Source organism: Dendrobates tinctorius, unplaced genomic scaffold, assembly GCF_039654945.1.
Source record: "Dendrobates tinctorius isolate UK_male_01 unplaced genomic scaffold, ASM3965494v1 ptg000039l, whole genome shotgun sequence".
NCBI classification, from domain to species: domain Eukaryota; kingdom Metazoa; phylum Chordata; class Amphibia; order Anura; family Dendrobatidae; genus Dendrobates; species Dendrobates tinctorius.
Genome location: NW_027361707.1, coordinates 39,037,390 through 39,051,549, shown reverse-complemented (window position 1 = coordinate 39,051,549; position 14,160 = coordinate 39,037,390). Strand labels below are relative to the sequence as shown.

Here is a 14,160-nt window from a genome sequence, read left to right as displayed (position 1 = left end):
CTGAAGGCCCTCATTGCCTCCATCTTTGTGCTCCTACGCAGCCTTGCCCTATCTTAATAGGCGACTGGTAATTTTTACTATATATTGCTGCAGTATACAGAACAAGTTCAAGTAAAGAAAAACACACCCTGACAGTATGAATTGAATTCCTTTTCCTGATCTGAATCTATTTGAAATTGCTGCAAAATGAAGGAAAAACAATGAAAAATGTTAAGAATTACAATACTGGAAAAGACAAAAAATAAAGCCAAACTGAACATTTTTTTGGTCAACATAACCTCCAAAAAATGCAGTGAAAAATCAAAACGTTGCATGGACCCCATAATTGGGTCAAGGAAAAGAAAGAGAAAAAAAAATCTCGCCATGTGAAAAACAAGCTCTTGCACAGCTATATGAATGGAAGAAATTTTTTTATTCTTTTTATTTATTACAAAAGTTCCAAATGTTTTCTTTAAGACCAAACAAAGGGGGGAGCCCAAACCTATGCAGCTTTGGCACTGTTGTAATTGCACTGACCTGAATAATTGTGTTCCAGGTCATTTACTGCACAATGAGCGCTATAAAAAAAAAATTAAAAAAAAAAGACAAATATAGTACAAAAAGTGAATGGTGTCTTTCAAAACTAGAACACACCCTCCTCCCAACCCAAAAAAAAAAAAAAAAATCTCTCGTACAGTTATGTTAGTGGACAAATAAAGAGCTACTGGAATAAGGAAAGGGGGGGGAATAAAGTGAAATGAACAATGATTCAGACAGAAGAGCATGTTATGACAAGAAGATAGAAAGTAAAATGTTTCCGACCTCTTGAAGGTGATTCCAAAGCCAAGAAGAATTGGTGAAGACTCCAGTGGCTGCAGATCCCAGGGCTACGTCCATTGCACCTACACAACAATTCCCGGTGAGCCGTGCTCCTCGTGAGAAGACACAGGCAGACATCTACATACAATAACTGCATACAGCTGCAGTACAATCCCACAAAGTGAAACGGATAAAGCCGGGCTCCATCTGCACCAATCACATCCTGGTAGCTGGTTGTGTCTACTGACACTTCTTCCACCATTCATATTCCACCCAATTGCAGCCGCCATAAAGCACAGACCACCAGACAGACAATGCAAAACTAATAAAATATACAGCTAAAGAAAAAACAAACATTATTTCTCTACGACATACATTAATTATATTTTTTTGAAATCCAAATTAAAAGGGTTCTCCAGTTATTACCCATCCATAGGACTGGTGATTAGAGTTGAGCAAATTTGTTCGGGTTCCCTCTTATTCGGCAAGCTATAAGCGCTTACCAAATAAGCTGCAGAGGGAACCCGGCTTCCTGGATCACACCGGCTGAACGGCTCTGCAGCTGCATGTGTCGCGCCTGTGTCAGTCACAGCATGTGACATATGCAGCTGCGGCGGCGATCAGCTGATGGGCAGGCGTGATCCAGGAACCCGGGTTCCCTCTGCAAAGTCGCCCAAGTCTACTGGTGAAATCTTACTGATCGGTAACCGTATTAATCGGCAAAATTGGAACTTTTATCTCTGGTTAAATAGAGCGGCAATGCAGATACCTGACCGCTGCTCTGCTCATCCTATGGGGGGCTGCCCAGTGCTGCACTCGGCTTTTTCTGGCAGCCCCGTAAGAGGAGGTATGGAGCAGTAATCAAGTATCCAATCTGCCACTCAATTTTGTAACTTGAATTAAAAAAAAAAAGCTCAATCAGGGACAGTTATTCCCTGGTCAGACCCTCACCGATCAGTAACGGATCATCTATTCTGAGCTGGTGAAGGGGGATGGGGCCTGGCTACACCCGCCCATTAAATTCATCAAAAGTGGGGGGTGATTCTTACTCTACAAGTGTTACTCCAGTCCTGTTTCTTGCGAGGTGCATGGATCCGCACAGCAGTGATAACGAGTTTGGGGCATCCTAAGTGGCGCGCGCCTCTGACGTTGAGACCCCACACTTAATGAATTGGAGCCCATGTGTACATTTTTCCAGCCCCTTCCATCATGTGTACGCAGCTCCCATACCTGTTAATGTCGCTGCATTTACGATCGCTCTTGCATTAAAGTTGTGTGCGTAACACAGAGCGTCCGCCAACAGCAGCCGTCCCTCCGCGTCAGTGTTATCTACCTGTGAGGAAACAGCAGCAGTCATGGATTTACTACTTTGCCATCTATAAAATAAAACAAACTAAATTGCTGTTCAGATCTGATCAGTACAGGGCAAGGGATCAATACTTATTAGAGGAGAACCCTTCATCTTGCGGTTAGATATCTGTATTCTATTGAATTATAGGACTCGCACTTTATCTATAATAGTCACAAAACTGGTGGCATTAGAGAACAATCCGGCTCTATCGTGGTCTATTCTAGAAAGATCCTGCACTGTAATAAATCTAAACCCTGAAGGACTGAATACAGCAATTTATCCACTATTGTGGGATGGGTTTATATTTTGCTCGTGTCCCCCTTCTGTGGAGGCTTCTTGCCTTGTCTTTTCAATTGTAATTTGTTTTTATATATCCATCGAAAAAGTCAATATTTTAATTATGAAGCTGGAATCTCTTCCTATCTGACAGCTACTGACTATTGCAGGACCAGATATAGGTGGTGTATTGAATAGTGAAGTGTCTACCATTATCCTCCTTGGATATATAGGATTAAGCAATACCAGTGTTGCTTTATATAGGAAAAAATCCCGCTCTCATTGGAGCACCACCATGACAGCCATAAGGAGTCTTCAGCAGACCCCCAGCTGTCATGGCAACCCATTGTGAGACCGCGAGCACCTCGCATTGGAGCCAACAGCCAATTAGAACAGCGCGCTCCTCAGGACGTGAGCTGTGAATGCCGCTGTCAAAAGACTGGCAGCTAAGTTTAACAGGTTAACACCTGTGGACAGAGCTCCGCTCTACACGAGGATGTTAGAGGCAGATGATGGCTGAATAACACAGCCATCATCTGCTGGGAAAGATGCAATCTCAGTTCCTGAGCTCGCATCAAAGACAGGGTGCCGACAGATATCAGTAAGGGGTTAAAAAACAAAAACAATAATATGTTTGGGGGTTCAGTACTGGATTAGTGTAAGGGACTCTATACTAATACTACACAGCACAATGAAAACACTTGCCTTACCGGGGCCCCCAACACACGCTACGCCATTGACTATACATGACAAATGTATGGCCACTCCTCAGTGCCACTTTGAACTGGATAGCACTACTAACAATGGCTCAGGGTGGCGAGTTTTGAGCTGGTTCTCCATTGTTTGGTGGTGTTGGTACAGAACACTTTCCAGCTTCACACTGACCATGTACATCTAATGGTCCAACCCATCACAGGCCCCGCTACACATTGCCTTGGGTTACAATGAGATAAGAGCATAAACCCAGGGGCCAGATCTCCATTTATATCATGTTTACTAGGGAGCCAAAAGCTGAGGAAACCTAGGGCAAAGCTGATATTTGTATTCGTCACCCTACTAAACTCCTACTAGTCAGGATAATGGCCGTCACCACAGCCGGCAATGGGTGAAGATTACCTGGATGGTCTTCCCCGTTCTTGGCCTTCACCACATCCCCAGGCTTATTAGCTCTGCCGCTGGGCATATTTTCACACAGTGGAGCCAAACCTTACAGGACGAGATTAACACCATCATTAGTTTTACAGAAACATATTACATACAAGATAAAAAGTATCAGACAGGAGTAGAGATGCCATAGAAAACCTAGGACCAATGCTGAGTAACTACAATGGCCGCTGTTTGGGAGCCTCTTGGCAACAGGACCAAAGACTTGGCCGACTTCCTACTGTTCTGATAAGCCGCTGCGTGACGGGTGTTTTACTTTGTACCAAATTGATTTTTTTAAGTAATTTACTGCAAAATAATCAAATATAAAAAAAATGTCCTAAAAAGTGGTCCATGGGATGGGACAAGAAAGTAATCCATTATCGCATTTTGCCTGTTTTAAAGTTTATTTTTGTGTGTTTACGTGTCTATTTTTCTGTTTTTGCTGTCCCCGCCATTGTTGCCAGAGTTTGGGTGGTTTCGTGGAGTTTTTGTCCGATTCATCAATGGATTTAAAAAGAAAAAAATGCAGGTCAGCTATCTACTCCAATCTCCCTCTTCAGTTTTTTTTTTATTTTAGAGAAACTTCACAAAAAAAAGTGCCACAATTCTGGGCAATTCTCCCTCCCTCCATGGAAGACAAAAAGCAATTTTAGAGAACTTTTTATATGTCACACTTAAACGCTTTAAGTTTTGATCAGTGAGGGTATGCGAGTTTAGCACCCCCCCACTGATCCATAAAACAAAAAGGTCAGGGGCACTATAATCAGAATTGTGCCCTTTTAGCTCATTTTTGGAGGGGCAGGGTTAGCATTGTATATGCTCACAAAAGTATATAAGTGGTCTGCGAAGGTTTCAGCACTCCGACACCATTAATCAAAACAGTTGATGTGTCGGAAGTTACCGTACTTAAATTGGGAGGGGAAAACATTTACAGCCAGATTTTTAAAAATTGTTCCACTGCATTTAAAACAAAATTAATTTTCAAATATTCCACAAATTTGTGTACACAGCTTATACCACGGTATGTGGTTCAATTGGTGGCATAAAAGTAAAAGTGAATAAAACTGTCATTTTCATATAGCCTTTATATAACTAAAATTGAAAGATAAATACTGTATTATTTTGCACTACACTCTAGGTTTAGAGAGCACAAAATAGGAAAAACATTTTTCCTACTAACTAAAACTTCCCGGGTAAAATGGAGAGGTCATGATCACTAATTTTAATGCACTAGGGTAGAATAGGAATGTAATAGATCAATTGTTAATGTGTATTATACACACACAGATCTGCTACGTATAGACACAGCTCTGAAACATTTGCTCATTTATAGATGCACACAGCTCTGCTACATTTGCACATTTATAGATGCACACAGCTCTGCTACATTTCCACATTTATAGATGGAAAACAGCAAAAGAGCAAAAAGGTTTACCCGTACAGGCCTCCAGACAAATGCACCATCAGGATGCAGTGGACCCATACAATTAACCCCTTCATGACCCAGCCTATTTTGACCTTAGCGACCTGGCCATTTTTGACAATATTGACCAGTGTCCCTTTATGAGGTAATAACTCAGGAACGCTTCAACGGATCCTAGCGATTCTGAGAATGTTTTTTCGTGACATATTGGGCTTCATGTTAGTGGTAAACTTAGGTCGATAATGTTTGCATTTATTTGTGAAAAAAACGGAAATTTGGCGAAAACTTTGAAAATTTTGCAATTTTCACATTTTGAATTTTTATTCTGTTAAACCAGAGAGTTATGTGACACAAAATAGTTAATAAATAACATTTCCCACATGTCTACTTTACATCAGCAAATTTCGGAAACAATTTTTTTTTTTGTTGGGAAGTTATAAGGGTTAAAAGTTGACCAGCGATTTCTCATTTTTACAACAAAATTTACAAAACCATTTTTTTTAGGGACCACCTCACATTTGAAGTCACTTTGAGGGGTTTATATGGCAGAAAATACCCAAAAGTGACACCATTCTAAAAACTGCACCCCTCAAGCTACTCAAAACTACATTCAAGAAGATTATTAACCCTTCAGGTGCTTCACAGCAACTAAAGCAATGTGGAAGGAAAAAATGAACATTTTAATTTTTCCAACAAAAATTTTCTTTTAGCATCAATTTTTTCATTTTCACAAGGGCAACAGGATAAAATGGATCCTAAAATTTGTTGGGCAATTTCTCCTGAGTACATTGATACCTCATATGTGGTCATAAACCACTGTTTGGGCGCATGGCAGGGCTCAGAACGGAAGGAGCGCCATTTGACTTTTTGAATGGAAAATATACTGTAATATTTAGCGGTTGCCATGTCGCGTTTGGAGTGTCCCTGTGTGCCTAAACACTGGAGCTCCCCCACAAGTGACCCCATTTTGGAAACTAGACCCTCCAAGGAACTTATCTAGATGCATAGTGAGCACTTTGAACCGCCAGGTGCTTCACAAATTGATCCGTAAAAAAAAAAAAAAAAAGGACTTTTTTTTCACAAAAATTTTATTTTAGCCTCAGTTTTTTCATTTTCACATGGGCAATGGGATAAACTGGATCCTAAAATTTGTTGGGCAATTTCTCCTGAGTACAAGGATACCTCACATGTGGTCATAAACCACTGTTTCGGTGCACGGCAGGGTCCGGAAGGGAAGGAGCGCCATTTGACTTTTTGAATGGAAAATTAGCTCCAATCGTTAGTGGACACCATGTCGTGTTTGGAGAACTCCTGTGTACCTAAACATTGGAGCTCCCCCACAAGTGACCCCATTTTGGAAACTAGACCACCCAAGGAACTTATCTACAGTCATGGCCAAAAGTTTTGAGAATGACACAAATATTATATTTTCACATTATCTGCTGCCCTCTGGTTTTTATGTGTGTTTGTCATATGTTTTTATCACATACAGAAATATAATTGCAGTCATATTATGAGTAGCAAAAGGTTATATTGACAGTTAGAATGAGTTAATGCAGCAAGTCAATATTTGCAGTGTTGACCCTTCTTCTTCAGGACCTCAGCAATTCTCCCTGGCATGCTCTCAATCAACTTCTGGATCAAATCCTGACTGAGCAGTCCATTCTTGCAAAATCAATGCTTTTATTTTGTCTGAATTTGAAGGTTTTTGTTTGTCCACCCGTCTCTTGATGATTGACCACAAGTTCTCAGTGGGATTAAGATCTGGGGAGTTTCCAGGCCATGGTCCCAAAATCTCTATGTTTTGTTCTCTGAGTCATTTAGTTATCACCTTTGCTTTATGGCAAGGTACTCCATCATGTTGAAAAAGGCATTGTTGATCGCCAAACTGCTCTTGGACGGTTGGGAGAAGTTGCTCTTGGTGGACATTCTGGTACCATTCTTTATTCATGGCTGTGTTTTTAGGCAAGACTGAGAGAGAGCCCATTCCCTTGGCTGAGAAGCAACCCCACACATGAATGGTTTCAGGATGCTTGACAGTTGGCATGAGACAAGACTGGTGGTAGCGCTCACCTGGTCTTCTCCGAATAAGCCGTTTTCCAGATGTCCCAAACAATCGAAAAGGGGATTCATCAGAGAAAATGACTTTACCCCAGTCCTCAGCAGTCCACTCCCTGTACCTCTTATAAAGAAGCAACCGAAAAAACAGTGCATAAACATCCAAAATAGGTAGAAATAACATGAATCTTTATTAAGGACACAGATAAAAATTGGCATGACAGAAGTGACACAAGCAGAACGCACAGAGGTACAGAGATTCCCTAAGGTATATCAATATGGTATAATGTATCTCCATTAGTGGTATATACAAGCCGACTAGTCATAGTGAAATAAAGGGTAAAATCCCCAGACCGTCAGGCAACCCCAAAGAAGGGGGTTATGAGAGATCAAAATACAAACATAATACTCATACCTAAGGGGGCACTGGACCACCGGCGCAAGGAAAACAGCCCAACGTACGTTTCGGAAGCTACACCGCTTCCTTCCTCAGGGGGTGTGTCATAAAAGGCCACCGGGTGTACTATAAATAGGGGTCCAAATAAACCTGAGCACCAATCAGGGGAGCGACCAACCACCCACCCACCAACACGTCCGGGCTGGCGCTGACAATACACGGGGCCCCGTGACGTCAGACGCCATACCACGGGCGGATGGGGGTGGAGTTAGGCGCGCGTCACCTGCGCATGCGCAGACGGCCACAAAATGGTCGCGGCCATCTTGACTGGGGGCATAATAGATGGCAAACAGAAAAATATGATATCTAACATAGTATTTGACCAAAAAAGAGCGCCAAATGTTTTACCAGTATCTAGTTCATCACATAGCGACTATTTTAGGCACCATGGATAAGTATCCAATAGCATAGGTGGATAAGGTAACCGCACATGCGCAAATGACCATAAAAAATTTATATACGGCCATCAAAGATGGAAACACACCTAATAGTAAGCGTAAAAAATACCAATGTATTTATATGAAAATTTATAGATTGTTACAAAGCATCAAAAATGATTAAACACGAGGGTTATAAGGATATAGGGTAAACCAACGTATTCCAGTCCTATACAGGTTTATGACAACAATATATATACCCCATGCATTAGTTTAGTCAAAAATTATAGCCATAAAAATGTACATAGTCCTATTATAATCTAAATGGAATAAGTTAGCCCAAAAATAATGCTATTACAATGAAATATAAAGAATAATCTCTATCAACCGCATTATTATGCCTTGCCCCCATATATATAACTACATATGCTTGTAAATAGAGGTGTATACAGCCATATATCAATGATCACCACATAGAAGTCCACCCATAAAAAATGGAAAAAAAATGGGCAACAAAGAGAACACATTTTCATCTTCTTGTATAGGAGAATGTTGATATATTCATAGAAGAGACGATCATATTTATCCAAAGCCTCCAGAAGATATTTCGGACCCAGACAACCCAACCAAAAAGATGCCAAATCTAAAAGACTAAAATAAAACAAAGTTAAAAAAGACACAACAAATGTCACTCCAGAAGTGTAACAGTACCACAACGGGGGAATAGGTGGAGGAGAAGAGGGAAAGATAAAAGGAAAACTCACAAAAATGGAACGAATGAAAGACATTCGTTAAGGCCATATGGATGGACTGTTTTCAATTTCCAAATCCATTTAGCTTCTAATTGACTCAATCTTTTAGAGAGACCCCCACCTCGAATATCAATTTTCAGGGCCTCAATGCCCCATACCATAAGTGAGGTGGAATCACAGCCATGGTGCTCCTTGAAATGTCTAGGTATAGTCCTCAGGGTGGAAGGATCCGTGTGGCCACGAGCCGCCTGAATCCCCAACACGTGCTCCCTGACTCGGACCTTGAATTGTCGCATAGTAAGGCCTACATAAATAAGGCCACAGGGACACGTAGCATAGTATAGGTCATACCTAGTCGTACAGGTAATGCGTTGTCTAATACTGAAGACCTGATCTCCACTCGAATTGTTAAATTCAGTACACCGCATAATGTTGGGGCAGGCGACACAGTGGCCACACGGATAACAACCAACCCCGGGAATGTGACCATCCAGAAAGGTAGTTTTAGAGCCCACAGCGTAGTGGCTCATAACCAGATGATCCCTTAAGTTTCTAGACCGTCGGAACGCCATGGCTGGTCTCTCTGTTGTGATCCTGTTAATGACCGGATCAATGCGGAGGATAGGCCATGCTTTATCAAGGGCAGAACGAACAGCCTCTGATCTAGAGCTAAAAGTAGTAATAAACCTAACAGTTTGGTTACCCCTAGATGTATTGGACATCCCTGATCTATATAATAAATCCTGCCTAGTAGCATGCTTAGCTCGATTGAAAGCAATTTTGATGGATCTCCGGCTATATCCACGTTCTAGAAATCGTTGACGAAGCTCATCCGCCCGATGAAAGAATGTCTCATCTGTGGAACAGATACGGCGCAGTCGTAAAAATGGACCGATGGGTACCGCCTTAATGACATGTCTCGGATGTGCGGATGAGGCGTGCAGCAAGGAATTTGTCGCGGTAATCTTTCTAAATATGTCTGTTTGCACCATCCCATAGGGGTCCCTCCTTACGGTAACGTCCAAAAAGTCCAATTCATTAGCATCAGATGTGAACGTAAGTATAATATTACGGTCATTGTTGTTCAATTTTGAGATGAGCTGCGCAAGGTCGACGGAGCTGCCTTGCCAGATGAAGAATATATCATCAATGTACCGCGTCCAAAGGGGGACACGGCACATTGACGCATCCTCATCTGACAAAAAGAGGTCCCTCTCCCACAGCCCCAGGAATAGGCCAGCATAGGTGGGCACAAAGGCCGCACCCATGGCGGTCCCCTGGAGCTGGAGGTAGACCTGTTATAGAAAATTGACCTATAACCCCCTCTCATACTTATCTCAGCTGGAAACAATTCTGAAAAGATCTCTACGGGATGGCGTTATCACCAAACCATTATTTTCAGCATTAATGGTTCCTGAACCCAAGATCCCAACTCTGTATCTGCTCCCTAAGATACATAAGAGCTCCTCGGTGCCACCCGGACGACCTATAGTGTCGGGACGTGGCAACTTTCTGGAAAATATAAACAAATGGATAGATTACCACCTGCAACCTCTTGTTATGAGCCTCCCTTCCTTCCTCCGTGACACTGGGGATCTGCTGCGCAGGGTCAACAGACTCTGCCTTGAGGGTGACACTCTTCTAGTTTCAGCAGATGTGGAGTCCCTATATACTAACATCAGACATTCGGATGGCCTGAGAGCCGTGAAATTCTTTTTGGAGACTTCTCCTTTGGCTCCCAGGCTTAGGGACCTTCTGCTGGAACTATTAGAGTTCACCCTCACGCACAATTTTTTTGTGTTCAAGGGGTCCTTCTACCTCCAGCTCCAGGGGACCGCCATGGGTGCGGCCTTTGCGCCCACCTATGCTGGCCTATTCCTGGGGCTGTGGGAGAGGGACCTCTTTTTGTCAGATGAGGATGCGTCAATGTGCCGTGTCCCCCTTTGGACGCGGTACATTGATGATATATTCTTCATCTGGCAAGGCAGCTCCGTCGACCTTGCGCAGCTTATCTCAAAATTGAACAGCAATGACCGTAATATTATACTTGCGTTCACATCTGATGCTAATGAATTGGACTTTTTGGACGTTACCGTAAGGAGGGACCCCTATGGGATGGTGCAAACAGACATATTTAGAAAGATTACCGCGACAAATTCCTTGCTGCACGCCTTATCCGCACATCCAAGACATGTCATTAAGGCGGTACCCATCGGTCAATTTTTACGACTGCGCCGTATCTGTTCTACAGATGAGACATTCTTTCATCGGGCGGATGAGCTTCGTCAACGATTTCTAGAACGTGGATATAGCCGGAGATCCATCAAAATTGCTTTCAATCGAGCTAAGCATGCTACTAGGCAGGATTTATTATATAGATCAGGGATGTCCAATACATCTAGGGGTAACCAAACTGTTATGTTTATTACTACTTTTAGCTCTAGATCAGAGGCTGTTCGTTCTGCCCTTGATAAAGCATGGCCTATCCTCCGCATTGACCCGGTCATTAACAGGATCACAACAGAGAGACCAGCCATGGCGTTCCGACGGTCTAGAAACTTAAGGGATCATCTGGTTATGAGCCACTACGCTGTGGGCTCTAAAACTACCTTTCTGGATGGTCACATTCCCGGGGTTGGTTGTTATCCGTGTGGCCACTGTGTCGCCTGCCCAAACATTATGCGGTGTACTGAATTTAACAATTCGAGTGGAGATCAGGTCTTCAGTATTAGACAACGCATTACCTGTACGACTAGGTATGTCATATACTATGCTACGTGTCCCTGTGGCCTTATTTATGTAGGCCTTACTACGCAACAATTCAAGGTCCGAGTCAGGGAGCACGTGTTGGGGATTCAGGCGGCTCGTGGCCACACGGATGCTTCCACCCTGAGGACTATACCTAGACATTTCAAGGAGCACCATGGCTGTGATTCCACCTCACTTATGGTATGGGGCATTGAGGCCCTGAAAATTGATATTCGAGGTGGGGGTCTCTCTAAAAGATTGAGTCAATTAGAAGCTAAATGGATTTGGAAATTGAAAACAGTCCATCCATATGGCCTTAACGAATGTCTTTCATTCGTTCCATTTTTGTGAGTTTTCCATTTATCTTTCCCTCTTCTCCTCCACCTATTCCCCCGTTGTGGTACTGTTACACTTCTGGAGTGACATTTGTTGTGTCTTTTTTAACTTTTTTAACTTTGTTTTATTTTAGTCTTTTAGATTTGGCATCTTTTTGGTTGGGTTGTATGGGTCCGAAATATCTTCTGGAGGCTTTGGATAAATATGATCGTCTCTTCTATGAATATATCAACATTCTCCTATACAAGAAGATGAAGATGTGTTCTCTTTGTTGCCCATTTTTTTTCCATTTTTTATGGGTGGACTTCTATGTGGTGATCATTGATATATGGCTGTATACACCTCTATTTACAAGCATATGTAGTTATATATATGGGGGCAATGCATAATAATGCGGCTGATAGAGATTATTCTTTATATTTCATTGTAATAGCATTATTTTTGGGCTAACTTATTCCATTTAGATTATAATAGGACTATGTACATTTTTATGGCTATAATTTTTGACTAAACTAATGCATGGGGTATATATATTGTTGTCATAAACCTGTATAGGACTGGAATACGTTGGGTTACCCTATATCCTTATAACCCTTGTGTTTAATCATTTTTTATGCTTTGTAACAATCTATAAATTTTCATATAAATACATTGGTATTTTTTACGCTTACTATTAGGTGTGTTTCCATCTTTGATGGCCGTATATAAATTTTTTATGGTCATTTACGCATGTGCGGTTACCTTATCCACCTATGCTATTGGATACTTATCCATGGTGCCTAATATAGTCGCTATGTGATGCACTAGATACTGGTAAAACATTTGGCGCTCTTTTTTGGTCAAATACTATGTTAGATATCATATTTTTCTGTTTGCCATCTATTATGCCCCCAGTCAAGATGGCCATCTATTATGCCCCCTTTTGGAAACTAGACCCCCAAGGAGCTTATCTAGATGTGTAGTGAGCACTTTGAACCCCCAAGTGCTTCACAGAAGTTTATAAACGCAGAGCCATGAAAATAAAAAATCATTTTTTTTTCCTCAAAATGATTTTTTTAGCCCGCTATTTTTTATTTTCACAAGGGTAACAGGATAAATTGGACCCCTAAAGTTGCTGTTCAGTTTGTCCTGAGTACGCTGGCACCCCATATGTGGGGGGGGGACCACTGTTTGGGCGCACGGCAGGGCTCAGAAGGGAAGGAGCGCCATTTGACTTTTTGAATGGAAAATTAGCTCCAATCGTTAGCGGACACCATGTCGTGTTTGGAGAGGCCCTGTCTGCCTACACTTTGGAGCTCCCGCACAAATCACCCCATTTTAGAAACTAGACCCCCTAAGGAAGTTATCTAGATGCATAGTGAGCACTTTGAACCCCCCAGGTGCTTTACAGAAGTGTATAACGCAGAGCTGTGTAAATAAAAAAATTTTCCTCAAAAATTTTTTTTCCTCAAAAATTTTTTGATTTTTTGATTTGATTTTTTAGCCCGCTATTTTTTATTTTCACAATAGTAACAGGAGAAATTGGACACCAAGAGTTGTTGTCCGGTTTGTCCTGAGTACGCTGGTACCCAATATGTGGGGAGGGACCACTGTTTGGGCACATGTCGGGGCTTGGAAGGGAAGTAGTGACGTTTTGAAATACTGACTTGATGGAATAGTCTGCGGGCATCATGTTACGTTTGCAGAGCCTCTGATGTGCCTAAACAGTGGAAACCCCCCACAATTGACCCCATTTTGGAAACTAGACCACCCAAGGAACTTATCTAGATGTGTGGTGAGCACTTTGAACCCCCAAATGCTTCACCGAAGTTTATAACTCAGAGCCGTGAAAATAAAAAAAATCATTTTTTTTTTCACAAAAATCATTTTTTTAGCCCCCAATTTCTTATTTTCCCAAGGGTAACAGGAGAAATTAGACCCCCAAAGTTGTTGTGCAATTTTTCCTGAGTACGCTGATACCCATATGTGGGGGGTAAACAACTGTTTGGGCACACGTCGGGGCTCGGAATGGAGAGAGCGCTGTTTGACATTTTGAACGCAAAATTGGCTGGAATAAATCGTGGCGCCATGTCGCGTTCGGAGACCCCGTGATGTGCCTAAACAGTGGAAACCCCTCAATTCTAACTCCAACTCTAACCCCAACACACCCCTAACCCTAATCCCAACCATAACCCTAACCACAACCCTAACGCCAACACACCCCTAACCCTAATCCCAACTCTAACCCTAACTACAAGCCTAACCCTAATCCCAGCCCTAACCCTAATTCCAACCCTAACCCTAATTTTAACCCTAATTCCAACCCTAACCCTAATTCTAGCCCTAACCATAACCCTAATTCCAACCCTAACCCTAATTCCAACCCTAACCCTAATTCTAACCCTAACCCTAATTCTAGCCCTAACTATAACCCTAATTACAACCCTAACCCTAGTTCG

General features: G+C 42.1%; 1 pseudogene; it reads right to left on the bottom strand.

Moving 5' to 3' along the window:
* The window catches only part of LOC141088383 (cytosol aminopeptidase-like), a 37,211-nt pseudogene that overhangs the window by 1,133 nt on the left and 21,918 nt on the right, over positions 1-14,160 (bottom strand).